At 35.7% G+C, this 13593-nt stretch overlaps 1 long non-coding RNA gene across 1 annotated transcript in view; it reads left to right on the top strand.

Moving 5' to 3' along the window:
* The window catches only part of LOC145720206 (uncharacterized), a 307447-nt gene extending 303429 nt beyond the window's left edge, over positions 1-4018 (top strand). The window contains exon 5 of the long non-coding RNA XR_014143039.1: positions 3810-4018. This is a non-coding gene — a long non-coding RNA (uncharacterized LOC145720206). The remainder of the gene's footprint in view (positions 1-3809) is intronic.
* Positions 4019-13593: the final 9575 nt, after the last annotated feature.

The raw sequence follows: 13593 nt of genomic DNA, 5'->3' as shown, positions 1-13593 counted from the left end.
ATGGTCTTTGATATTAAATATATAGCAGCAGAAAAAGAATTTATAGCCAACACCCATTTTTGCAACCTGAAACAAGTGGCATTTTTTCGTCACAAAAATATATTAACTGAAAAGATACGGAGTTTTGCTTTGTTTCCACCAATCAAATGAGAAAACGAATGAAAAATCCATATGTTGAAATAGCTAAATAATGACCTAGGATTACTAACTATACCTTTGCAGAAAAATTTATGAAACAAGAATTTAATGTACACAGAAGTTTAACTGAAAAATACCTGAGTGGAAAAAAAAAAAAAGTAACATTAGCAGGTCAGTTATAAAAAAGATAAAGCCAAAACAAAGAAAACAAGACAACGGACAATTTTACCATTTCATTATTCATGGAAATAATCTCATGTGGGCACTGTGAACATGAAGATGTGGAGAGACAAACAACATCTTGAAAGCACCTTGTAGCATTTTTCTCCTGTGAATCTATAATAGCATGCATATATGAGGGAAAAATTCTTTGGATTTTGGCAGTGTTCTTACAGTAACTAGCTGCAGTGGGGATGTTTGTGGGTATGTCTTTACATAAACTAAACAGAATAAGACAAATTAGGTGAGTGGCTATTATCTCTGAATTAGGGTAAAATATGAATGATGGAAAGAGGGACCTTTTCAGATGGTACACCCAAAAGTCTTGGTTAATAGTGACCCATTGACTAAAATAACCAACTCTATAAGGCAAATTAACTTGTTTGAAGTTCATCAGGGTATTATTATAGAATATTAAACATATGGAAGAAAAAATGTTACAAAGATTATTTGCCACAGTGTGAGCGATATTTCCATTGAACATTGAGGAAGAATATATAAGGCATAAAATGATTACCATTATAATGTACATATTAAAACCATATTAGTGTGTTGAACTGCTTCACTTTTTCTTTCCAGCAGACATCAAACTTGGGTGTCTAGATTTGGATAGTTTCACAGGAATAAAATTCCATATCTTTAAATTCTATAAATGTTGTATATAAAATCAATTTGAGAAAAGGCAATAAGCATGCTCTCAAAACTACTGTTTCACTTTCCAGAGTAAAGGCACAGCTTTCTCCCATTTTGTATCTTACTGCGGTGCATTACCTGGAATGTTAAAACCTAGGGGGACATCAAACGAGTAAATAATTCAATATATTGATTTCAGGTACCCTCTTTTAATCAATTTGGATATAGTCAATTTGGGCATAGAGCTGAATTCTCTGCTCAGGGGATCACAAAGCTGCAAAATGTTGACTGAGGTGTACATATCTTTTGAATTAGTGTTTTCATTTTCTTTGGGTAAATCCCCAGTGGTGGAATTACTGGGTCATATGATATTTCTATTTTTAAATTTTTGAGGGACCACTATACTATTTCCCACAGTGGTTGCACCATTTTACATTCCAATCAAGAGTACATCAACAGTCCCTTTTCTCCACATCTTCACCAACACTTGTTACTTCTTTTTTCTTTTTCTTTACTTCTCTATCTTTCTTGGGTACTAGCCATTCTGAGTGATATGGGGTGATATATCATTGTGGTTTTTATTGATCAGTAATGTTGAGCATCTTTTCATGTGTCTGTTAACCATCTGTATGACTTCTTTGGGAAAATGTCTATTTAGGCCCTCTGCCTGGTTTGTAATTGGATTTTTTTGGTGTTGAGTTATATAAACTCTTCATACATTCTGGATATTAATCCCTTATTGGATATATAATTTTCAAACATCTTCTCATTCCCTAGTTTGCCTTTTCATTTTGTTGATGGTTTCCTTCACTGCGTGAAAGGTTTTTTTGGTTTTTTTTTTAATTTATTTTGATGTAGTCCCAACAGTTTTGTGTGTGTGTGTGTGTGTGTGTGTGCGTGTATTTGTTTCCCTTGCCCGAGGAGACATATCCATAATGTCCCAGAGGAGACACATCTGATGTCCCAGAGATCTCTGCCTATGTTCTCTTTTAGGAGTTTTCAGGTCTCACATTTAGGTCTTTAATCCATTTGGAGTTTATTTTTGTGTATGGTGTGAGAAAGTGGTCCAGTTTCATTCTTTTGCATATAGCTGTTCAGTTTTCCCAACACCATGCATTGAAAAGACTATCTTTTCCTGATTGTGTATTCATGCTTCCTTTGTCATAGGTTAATTGATCCTTGTAGGTAAGGATTTATTTCTGGACTCTTTATCCTGTTCCATTGATCTCTGTGTCAATTTTTGTGCCATTACCATACTATTTTTATTACTATAGCTTTGTAGTATATCTTGAAAATGAAAACATTAATTTGAAAAGATATATGCACCCATATATCTATTGTAACATTCTTTACAATAGCCAAGGTATAGAAGCAACCCAGGTATCCACTGATAGATGAATGGATAAAGAAGATGTGGTATACAATGGAATATTACTCAACCATAAAAAAGAATGAAATCTTGCCATTTGCAACAGCATGGATGGACCTAGGGGGTTTTATGCTAAGTGAAATAAATCAGAAAGAGAAAGATACATACCATATGATCTCACTTACATGTGGATTCTAAAACAAAAGAAAACAAATGAATAAACAAACAAAAAGCCAAATAGACTCTTAAATACAGAGAGCAAACTAGTGGTTGCTAGTTGAGGGGGTGGGGTGCGGGGGGAGGTGAGGGGATGGGTGAAATAGGTGGCAGGAAGTAAGAAATACAAACTTCCAGTTATAAAATAAGTAACTCATGGAGATAAAAAGTATGGCATACAGAATATAGTCAGTAATATTGTAATAATGTTATATGGTGATAGATGGTGACTACACTTATTGTGGTGAGCATTGAGTAATATATAGAATTGTCAAATCAGTAAGTTGTAAACCTGAAACTAATATAACATTGTATGTCAATTGTACTTCAACAACAGTAATAATAATAACAATAACAAAAGTGTTGGCCCCAGGGCTGCAAACTCATCTTAAGCACATCCGAAGTCCTCTTCCAAACTCCTTAGTTGTTGGAAACAAATTTTCTTGAAGCTCTTTGACTGAGATCTCTATTTCTTGGTAGCTATAGACTAAGATCACTCTGCTCAGAGAGGCCACCCTCTGGTCATTGACATGTGGTGCCTGTCTCAAAACATGGCAGCTTACTTCTCATATGCTGGAAGGAGAATCTCTTTGAATGGAGGGCTCAGTACCTTTTTAACAGCTTTCCCAGGCTAAACCATACTCACCTGGGATGATCTTCATTTATATTTGCTCAAAGTCAACTGATTTGGGATCTTAATTTCATCTGCAAAATGCCTTAACCTTTGCTATCTTATATAATATAATAATGAGAGTGAAATCCATCATATCTACATCTCACCCACTCAAGAGGAGAGGATTAAACAGGATGTATGCTGCAGGGGTTGGGAATCTGGGGATTATCTTATAATTCTGCCTAGGATAGTGTACTTTCCAGAAATTAAGAAAGAAAAAAAAAAAACTCAGTGGTTGGTAAAAAGCTATATTACCAGTCATGTATCTCTAGGTATTTCTCCTTTATCTAAATCCTCACTATCTGTATTGAGAAAAAAAATAGATTTGGGTGTTTTTTTTTTTTGGAGATAGGGCTAGTTCTCCCTTTCCTGGTTTCTCACAAGCATGAATTATAAATGGATCAGATTGCCTGGAGGTTATTAGATGTATTGGACTGAACATGCCAGAAGAAGCATCAAAGAATAAATATTAATTATTAAAGATGTTTCAATCAAAATTCATAATGTCAAAAGACATTGTTAGTGAATTGGTTTATGACATACTTTCGAACTTCTTTCTAGTGATATTTCCTGAACTTTAGAGGCTGGAAAACTGAAAATCACAGTACTTAGATTCCTTTGCAAGGTAAGATTGCAGAGTGATTTAGAAATATTTGCATGCATTTGGAAAATAGAAAGTGAGGGTGATGCTGGAAATTTGCTCCTTCTGAGAGTCCTGCTGGTAAGCAAAATTGTGGAGCCTTATTTACTTTCCTATTTAATAATGCATTTATTTATTTCACCAGACACTCAGCAGAGGTATCAGTGTCCAGTCAGCAGCATCATAGGCATCAAGAGGACTGAATTGGACATTGTTTTGATCATGACCATTATAACATGGTTCTGAAACCAGTAGTGCTTTATCAGTCATGGAAGGGGCTTTCTAGTTACAGTGGTATTGTATAGATTGAGAAGAAATAGCTCTAAGGTTAGTCTCTTAGTTCAGTAGGTGGCTTCCTTATCATAGAAGAGGTGGTTCCTTTGGTGGCTCCTTCTCTGTTGTGGCTTTGGTTGTCTTTTCTGAAAGCACAATGATTCTATAAACCATCTCTTTTGGCTTTAACTAGCCAGAATGTATTCTTTGTTACTGTGCATTACCCATAATAGCACTTTCTTATCTTTCCTTATCCTCTCTGTTTCTGGGGAGAGAGAGTCACACTACTGTGTAGAACAATAATTTTAGTTGCTTTTTTATACTTCTGAGTCCCTTGGGATATGAGTGGAGCAATTCTCTTTACCGATGCTCTTTTCCTTTCCATGCAAGAGATTTGAAAATGACTCCCTTATAGTGTGGATCTAATTATATTTGTACCTAAGAGCATTTGTTCCCAAATCTACTTGGTGGAAAGGAAGAAGGCAGTTTGTTCTTAAAGTTCAATCCTATTAAAACATTAAAAAAAAAAAATCTCATTGATAGCCCAGAGAGCTTGCATTATTGCCAGTTATAGATTCACTAGGAGTTTTCAAATTTAATGACCTTTTTTATAGTTCACGTGTATAGGTTAAATTGTCCACTTTCCCATGGTTATTTTCCCTGCAGGCAAATTAATTTTCTTCTTTTTCTCTGCTACTTTAAAAGTTTGGCTCCATAAAACCCAAAAATTATTTTAAAAGGATGGATTATCATAATGTTTGAGAAATAAAGTTGAATCATGGCTTCTTTTCTATTTTGCCAGTGCTAACATTCTGTTGTGCATCCAAAGTCTATACCAAAGAAAATGAAGTGAATGCAGCAGAAGAAACATTTGGGTTTAATATAATGAGGACTTCTTTTTTTTTTTTTTAAGTTTTTTATTGTTATGTTAATCACCATACATTACATCATTCGTTTTTGATGTAGTGTTCCATGATTCATTGTTTGTGCACAACACCCAGTGCTCCATGCAGAACATGCCCTCTTTAATACCCATCACCAGGCTAACCCATCCTCCCACCCCCGTGTAATGAGGACTTCTTGACAGAAAGTCTGTTTGGCAGGGTGCCTACCTTAACATCATGTCATGTGCATAGTGTGAGTTAGTCCTCAGAGAATATCCAATATTTGAATTTTGATGAAATTCTGGACAATTAGCCGAATTTTTTGCCTTTTACCTTGAAATACATTTTATTCAACCGTACCTTATGTCTGCCAACAATGCCCTTTGTGCTCCCCCTTTCAGATCACTCACACTCTTGTAACCCTCTGTTAGAATATCCGTATCTGCCATTAAGCTATAAGTTCTATGAAGCAAATAGAGTTTACCCATGTCACTCAGGGAGAAAGGGGCTGATCCAGGCTTCAGGTCTAGTCAGTCTGGGCCCACAGATGAGATTCTTAGCAGCTACAAGGGGATAACTTCCCAGTTTTGACCATCTTTGATTGTAAAACTTGAGAGATTAGTGGTAAAGATAGATGCCATATTAATAGATTAATGTGCTCTTAATCTACATTTTATGAGTTTATGGTAAATAATTATGGTTTATGACACATTTTATGAAGCTATTATAAATAAATATACCAATGAGAATCCATATGAGAATCCAGCAACAATTAATAACCATTTATCAAATTCAGAGAATTCATTTGAGTTTCCAGGAGAAGGCAAGAACAAAAGAAGTTTTAAAAGATTCAGTTGGAGTACTTATTTGCCAGTAGCTTTATCTTTATAGTCTGTTTCCTCTCCCTATTTGATTCTGCTCCTCCCTTCTTATTCAGATTCTTCCACTAATGAAAATTGAGGTGGGAGGATTCTTGCTGGGGCTATAATGACAGTATTGTAAAGTAGCAATTATAGACTCTGAAGTTTTTTGAAATGGCTTGTACTAGGGAAGAATTCTAAAGTATTCTCACTGACTAAAATATTCTCTCTTATAAAGCATTGGCCCAGAAGGACAAGTTTAGGCGTATCACAGGTGCTTCTTATTACGCCTTAGCGTCTACCACTGTCTTTTAAATAGTGTGGCAGATCATTCAGCACTTTTAAAAAGTTAAGGAAAAAATCTCTGATTTGCTAGAGCATGAATGCGATAGAAGTTAAAAAGCCTGTTACACGTATAAAATATTATTACTCTGAGATCATTTAACTTAATATCTGAAAGCTTAACATGGATGTAAAACTAATGTTTTTCTGCTTTTGATAGTAGAACCAAGTTCTGTCTCTACCCTTACCTCCACAAGAACTCAGAAAGTACAGCAATCTATCAGCTACGTACTCGATAGCAAAAATGAAATGGAAGGTGTGGAATATGGCTCATGCAATGCCCATTTTAACCTCTAACCTTCTATGTGTTTCTTTCTGTATTGTAGAAGATGGACAGCTAGAATTATATATCCCAAGTTCCTTTGCAGCTAGTTTTCCAGATGTAATTTAGCTCTGAGAAACACACGCACTACAGGGAGACTTGAATTCCAAAATGAGGGAAATAGGGAAAGAATAAGCGACAAGCATCCATTTTTCTGGCACATGACAGGTCTGCATTTATCACTTCACTAGCTTTCTACAGTTAGAGTGGCATTTACCCAATGATGGCAGAGGCAGTGTGGTGCTATGTTTACCAGTTTTCTGATATGGTAACTGTGGTTTTCCTGAACAGGGGCAGGATGCTTCTGAGGGGTGGTGGTTTCCTGGGAAGGTCCTCTAGCTCTTGCAGCCCATTTGTAAGCAATGGGATATATTGGGATACTGTACTCCATCAATTCTAAGTGAATTTCCCCCCATTTTGAACTGGCAGTATGTTTATATTTCTTAGTAGTACATGAAATAATGATGTGTCTTATGTGTGAAGTATTGTAAATTTCCTTCTTGGAAAGAAACCATGGAAGAATCTCTTTCTTGAAAGGAACCATGTGTCAAGTTTTCTGCAGCTCAGTCCTATCTGAAAGGAGTATTCTTTGCCTCACTCTTAGTCAGCAGTCTATGGTACAATGAAAATGAGTATCTGGCCTTTAAAATTCTACTCTAAAACATGGAGAAACACAAAATTTGCACTTTTCTCTTCTAATCTCTGTGTTCTGACCACCAAAGACAAAAATGGACTATTGTTCAGAAAAACTGCAGTGGCATACATATTGCTGCATTAAGATGTGTAGGATGTCTTTAAAAAGGCAGGTTTGTGGGCACCTGGGTGGCTCAGTTGGTTAAGCGACTGCCTTCGGCTCAGGTCATGATCCTGGAGTCCCGGGATCGAGTCCCACATCGGGCTCCCTGCTCGGCGGGGAGCCTGCTTCTCCCTCTGACCCTCCCCCCTCTCATGTGCTCTCTCATTCTCTCTCTCTCAAATAAATAAATAAAATCTTTAAAAAAAAATAAAAAGGCAGGTTTGTCATAATTTACTAATAGGCATTAAACTTTATCAACCTACAATCCCTGAAGAATAAATAATTCTAATTATTAGACTTTCCCAAATTGATATTACTAGAAGCTATAATTTATTACATGCTAGAGATTTTGTCCATTGCCTTCTCTGAACTCCATATTGTATTTGAAACATCAAGACAATGTTAAGGAAGCAGGCATAATGTTGGAAAAATAATTTGTCTTTTGCCTCAACTTTCATTGTTAATCGATTTTTCGACCTGTAAGTATTCAGATTCAGAAAATGAAATATTATGATACCCAAGACCCACTTGAAAAATTCTACCTTGTGCTAACAATAAAGGCACAATTGTAATTATACTTGTGTGCTCTTAACAGTCAAATATTAAAAAACAACTTGACAAACAGTTTGTTAGTTGGTGTTTAACTCTATATTCCAGGGCTTCAAGAATTCCATTTTGATAGAAATGTTTCTAAAATATCTTTTCTGCCTTCCTCCTATTTTAAATTATATTATATTTCCTATGATACATGCTTGTGCTATAATTATCAAGCATCATGACCAAGTGCAGATCTAGGTGGGAAGGGATTCATTACTGATGGGGCATCTGTAGTCATGTGGGCTCTGAAGATTTTCTTAGAAAAGAATTCCAGTTCTAGCATATTTGTTTTCATCTTTCTTTTTTTCCAAAGGTTGAGTTTAAAATTCGTTGCTTCATGACTTCCTAAGCTGAACTCAAAAGCTGTATTTCTGTAAAAAGAATTTGCGCATGAAAGGCTGAAGCGGAAAATGAACAATGAGTAGAAAATTACCTTATTATTAACTCTTCTCATCAGTGTCCTTTGACTCACTTGCACAAGTTTCAATACCATTATTTCTGTATCACTAACATCATGTATCAGAATGCCCTTGGATTCCTGTTTTGTTGCCTTATTCTTATAGATTGAATATTCTTCATTATTTCAAATATTTATGACAATGAATTTTTGGAAGACTCAGTGAAAATGTACATATTCTTTATCCTTATTGGATAATATCTGCTTACGTAATACTAGATTATAATTTTTGTGAAGTTTTACTTTAAAGAACAACACAGATACAAGTAAATCTATAATTGCATCTTTATTCTAGAACAATATTGAAAGTTCTCTAATGGATCTTTCATGCGATAGTATTTCACATTTAGAGGCTGAATACCACAGTTCATAGGTCGAATATATTAAATAACATTGAAAATTCAGGTAGAAGAGTCCCGGGATCGAGTCCCACATCGGGCTCCCTGCTCGCAGGGAGTCTGCTTCTTCCTCTGACCCTCCTCCCTCTCATGCTCTCTGTCTCTCATTCTCTCTCTCTCAAATAAATAAATAAAATCTTTAAAAAAAAAAAAAAGAAAGATTAAAAAAAAAAAAGAAAATTCAGGTAGATAATAAAAAGTGTTTTTCTAAGCTTATGCTTGCTTTCTTAAAAGTTTCTTGGTGTTCCATATGCAACAGGAAACTATTGGATTCTTACCATATGTCAGACCTTGTATTAGATCTGCAAAAAGAAACATCTAGTAACAAGGCCAAATGACATTGTTATCTCAGAAAAGCCTCTATTTTATTGAAAATGCACAGGAATGGGGTGCCTGGGTGACTCAGTTGTTTAAGCATCTGCTTTGGCTCAGGTCTTGATCCCAGCATCCGGGGATCGAGCCCTGCATGGAGCCCCCGCATAGGGCTCCCCGCTCAGCAGGAAGCCTGCTTCTTCCTCTCCCTCTGCCTGATGCTCCCCCTGCTTGTGCTCTCTCTCTCTGTCAAATAAATAAATAAAATCTTTAAAAAAAAAAAAGGAAAAGAAAATGCACAGGAAGGATAAAACCAATTACAGTGTGTTTTCCTTTATCCATAACTAGTTTCTGTTCTGTCAGCAACAAGTAAGAATTCTTAACAAACACTGTTAGCTAATTAATACAGTTCCATTATGTAGTATTGAACCATAGTTTTTGATTAACTGAGAAACAGGGAAAACAGGTAGCTATTATATTTGATTTTATATCTGTAATTTCATAAAGAAGTACTGTTTCAAAATATTTAAGAATATATGTCATCAATAATAAATATTAAGTTTACTTTTATAAAGTGATAATTAATATCTGCAAACTACCCTAAGGTCTGATTGTTTTTCTTTAAACAATCACCTATTTAAATTAAGTTCAAATTTTTGAAACAGCAAAACTTACTCTGCAACGAGCCTCTATGTACAAAAACCTTGATGTGTTATTCTAATTACATTCTTTGGATATATTCCAAGAACGATAAGAGATATCCAAAGAATATGCACATTTTAAAAGTGTTTCTAAGTAAGGGTGCCTGGATGGCTCAGTCAGTTAAGTGGCCAACTCTTGATTTTGGCTCAGGTCATGATCTCAGGGTCCTGAGATGGAGCCCCATGTTGGGCTGTGTGCTCAGCACAGTCTCCCTTGAGATTCTTTCTCTCCTTTCTCTCTGCCCCTCCCCCACCCAAATAAATAAATAAAGTCTTTACAAAAAATGGAAAAAAAAGAAGTATTTCTATATATATTCTTAAAATCTCCACAATATTTTAATGTTACTATACTCTGTTAGTTAGGAAAGATTATAATCCATAGAGATGGATGTTCCCTGACATATGTCTGTTTTTGTTCCATTGTTTGAGTATTATCCATCTATAGCATTATTGTTTAGCCCACAGCACTCATTTGCTTTATTGTTCATTTTCTCTTTGTGCTGTCTACTTATACTACAGACAATAAGTAAACTTCCTCTTTCTAATGTCCCAGAACACTGACTCTGTTGACGAGTATAATTTCAGTGACACATGATAATACCTTCAGTGGCTGCAAGTACTGTGTCAGTGGCTATAACTCTCCCTTCCTGTTGCAGATGGCTCTTGGGAACTAATTAGAAGAATACTTTCAACCAGCCCTAATTGATTTATGTGGCAACATAATATTAGGCACTTAACACCAGGATGTTAAACAATAGAAAGTATCTAATATAGGGTAGAGATAGCAAATAAGGATAATGCATTCCCAGAACTGAGATGTTTTATTTTTTTTATTTTTATTTTTTTAAAGATTTTATTTATTTATTTGACAGAGACACAGCGAGAGAGGGAACACAAGCAGGGGGAGTGGGAGAGGGAGAAGCAGGCTTCCCTCGGAGCAGGGAGCCCGATGCGGGGCTTGATCCCAGGACCCTGGCACCATGACCTGAGCCCAAGGCAGACGCTTAATGACTGAGCCACCCAGATGCCCCAGAATGGAGATGTTTTAGTTCTTTCAAGTAAACTAGCCAATATATCATATGATTTCATGTAAGTTTTCTTTTGTTGTTTGCCTTATAATTTTGGTAAAGCTCCGTTTGAGGTTTCAGTTGATCTTAGTATTGGCTTTAATAAGTGAATCAAATGAAATACCTCTGTATTGAGTTCATCAATAAGTCTGAATGCTCAAGAGTAGTAGGGAAGTCATGCGTGCCAGGCATTGTGAGGTCAAGGGATTAAAATGGAAGAACATTAAAGGGAAACTTAAGAACCTAAGACTGGAAATGATACATAATGCAAGGATTGACCAACATGTGTCTTCTCAATATATTTTATTTGCTGGATTATTGAGTAATTTATCAGGAAAACTCAACACATCAAAAAATTAATATTATTAAAAAGTTAATTATTCAAGAATTTCTATTCCTATTCAAAATTAGTATTATTTCTAAAGAGATTTCTCTTATAGGTATTATTGGGTAATGTGTCCTACTTCTAATAAGTTTCCAAGTTTTTGGAATCCCCCCACCCAGCAATGAATTTGCAATGGTGTTATGGGGACAGGAAACAAAAATTAAAACTTCATTTGTAAATGGGAAGAATGGAAGACACTCAAAATTCACTGGTCCATGGCAATCCTAGATTCGTGTAGAGCAGTCATTATCTTTAGGAGGAATTTTCTTTTTTCTCTGTATTTCCTTACTGTCTTCTGGGGGATCCTTCTTATTTTTTATTCTCCATAACATTTTTAAAATGAATGTTGGAGATTATGCTCTTCTCGAGGGATCTCAGCCTAAAAGTCATTTTACTGGTCATGTAAATTTAGTGTCCCAAAGATTATTTCAAGTCAGAATTGGTAACAACTCTGTTTTGGCTTATGGTTTCTTTGGTAATTACATTCTCAAAAACTTAATAAAATTCTTCTTCTTCTTCTTAATTTCAATTTTTCCATGTAATATTAACTACATTTAATGTTCTGTCTTAGACGTAGTTCTCAAATTTGCTTTAAGATGTCAGCTGTTTAATCGAATATATACAGGAAAGACAGAATAGTGTCAACAAGGGGTGCCTGGGTGGCTCATTTGGTTAAGCATCAGACTTAGGATTTTGGCTCAGATCCTATCTCAGGGTTTTGAGATCAAGCCCTATTTTAGGCTCTGTGCTCAGTGGGGAGTCTGCTTGGGATTCTCTCTCACCCTCTCTCTCTCTCTCCCTTGCTCGCTCTCCCTCCCCCTGCTTATGCTCTCTCTCTCTCTAAAATAAATAAATAAATCTTAAAAAAAAAGAATAAAAAAGAATAGTGTCAGCAAGATGGCTGAATAAGATGTCCCTCCATGGGGGAAATGGACATAGGTGATCACAGCATACAGACTTCCAGTTATAAGATATATATGTTCTGAGGATATAAAGTCCAGCATGGTAAATGTAGTTAACAATACTCTATTGTATATTTGGAAGTTGCTAAGAGAGGACATCTTAAAAATTGTCACCACACATGCACAAGGTAACTATGTGAGATGATAGATGTGTTAACCAACCTTATTCTGATAATCATTTCACAATGTATACTTTACAAAATCATCACCTTGTCCCCCCTTGAACTTACACAATGTTTTTATTTTATTTTATTATTTTATATTTTATTTATTTTGAGAGAGCGAGTGTGTGAGTGGGGGTGGGGGGTTAAGGGTCAGAAAGAGAGAGAGAAAGGATCTTAAGCAGGCTCCCCACCTGGTGCAGAGCCCAGCGTGGGGCTCCATCTCATGACCCTGAGATCAGAACCTGAGCAGAAATCAAGAGTCTCATGCTTAACTGACTGAGCCAGTTAGGTGCCCCACAATATTATATGTCAATTATAATGATCTCAATAAAGCTGGGGAAGAAAAACAAAAGAAGCCAGTAGTGGACTGCTCTCTAGTAAACCTTCACTTGAATGATATCTCTTAAAATATATATTTATATATATTATATATACATACATGTGTATATATATGTATGTATTTACATATATGGAGGATAAAACCTGTTAGAACTTGTTTTCATATGTCCATTATTAGTTTATATTAATGTGGATTGTTGCTGCCCCAAATTTTATTTTGTTTGCATAGATACAAAGAAGCAAACTAAAATGGGAAAACTGTTGCAATAAACATGTAAGACTGATCTCTGACCCACTGATGGCATATAATGAGAGAAACACACACATTATCAAGTCTAAACTAACCCAGGGACACCATACAAAGCAATAGAAGTCATTTAGTAAATACAAATAACTCTAAACATTACTATATTTGTGTATGATATAGTAAAGAATAATGTGCAAAATTATTTAAGTTGTCAGGTGGTGCTTTTTAGTGGATACAAGCAGAGGTTCTAAAATCAGATGGAAACGTCTATCACTTCCACTTTTGTGCCCCTGTGCAGAGTGTTTCAGCATTTTATTTCTCTTCCCATGCAGAATGTTTCAGCATTTTATTTCTCTTCCCATCTTTGAAAATTGCCTGTCACCCATTTACAATAGTATAAAAAAAAAAATTCTTTTTTTTTTTTTTTAAAGATTTTATTTATTTATTTGAGAGAGAGAGAATGAGAGACAGAGAGCATGAGAGGGAGGAGGGTCAGAGGGAGAAGCAGACTCCCCACCGAGCAGGGAGCCCGATGTGGGACTCGATCCCGGGACTCCAGGACCATGACCTGAGCCGAAGGCAGTCGCTTAACCAACTGA

Source organism: Leptonychotes weddellii, chromosome 2 (assembly GCF_054177405.1).
Source record: "Leptonychotes weddellii isolate Sample4059 chromosome 2, ASM5417740v2, whole genome shotgun sequence".
In the NCBI taxonomy this organism is placed as follows: Eukaryota; Metazoa; Chordata; class Mammalia; order Carnivora; family Phocidae; genus Leptonychotes; species Leptonychotes weddellii.
This window is presented reverse-complemented; position numbering and strand designations above follow the sequence as displayed.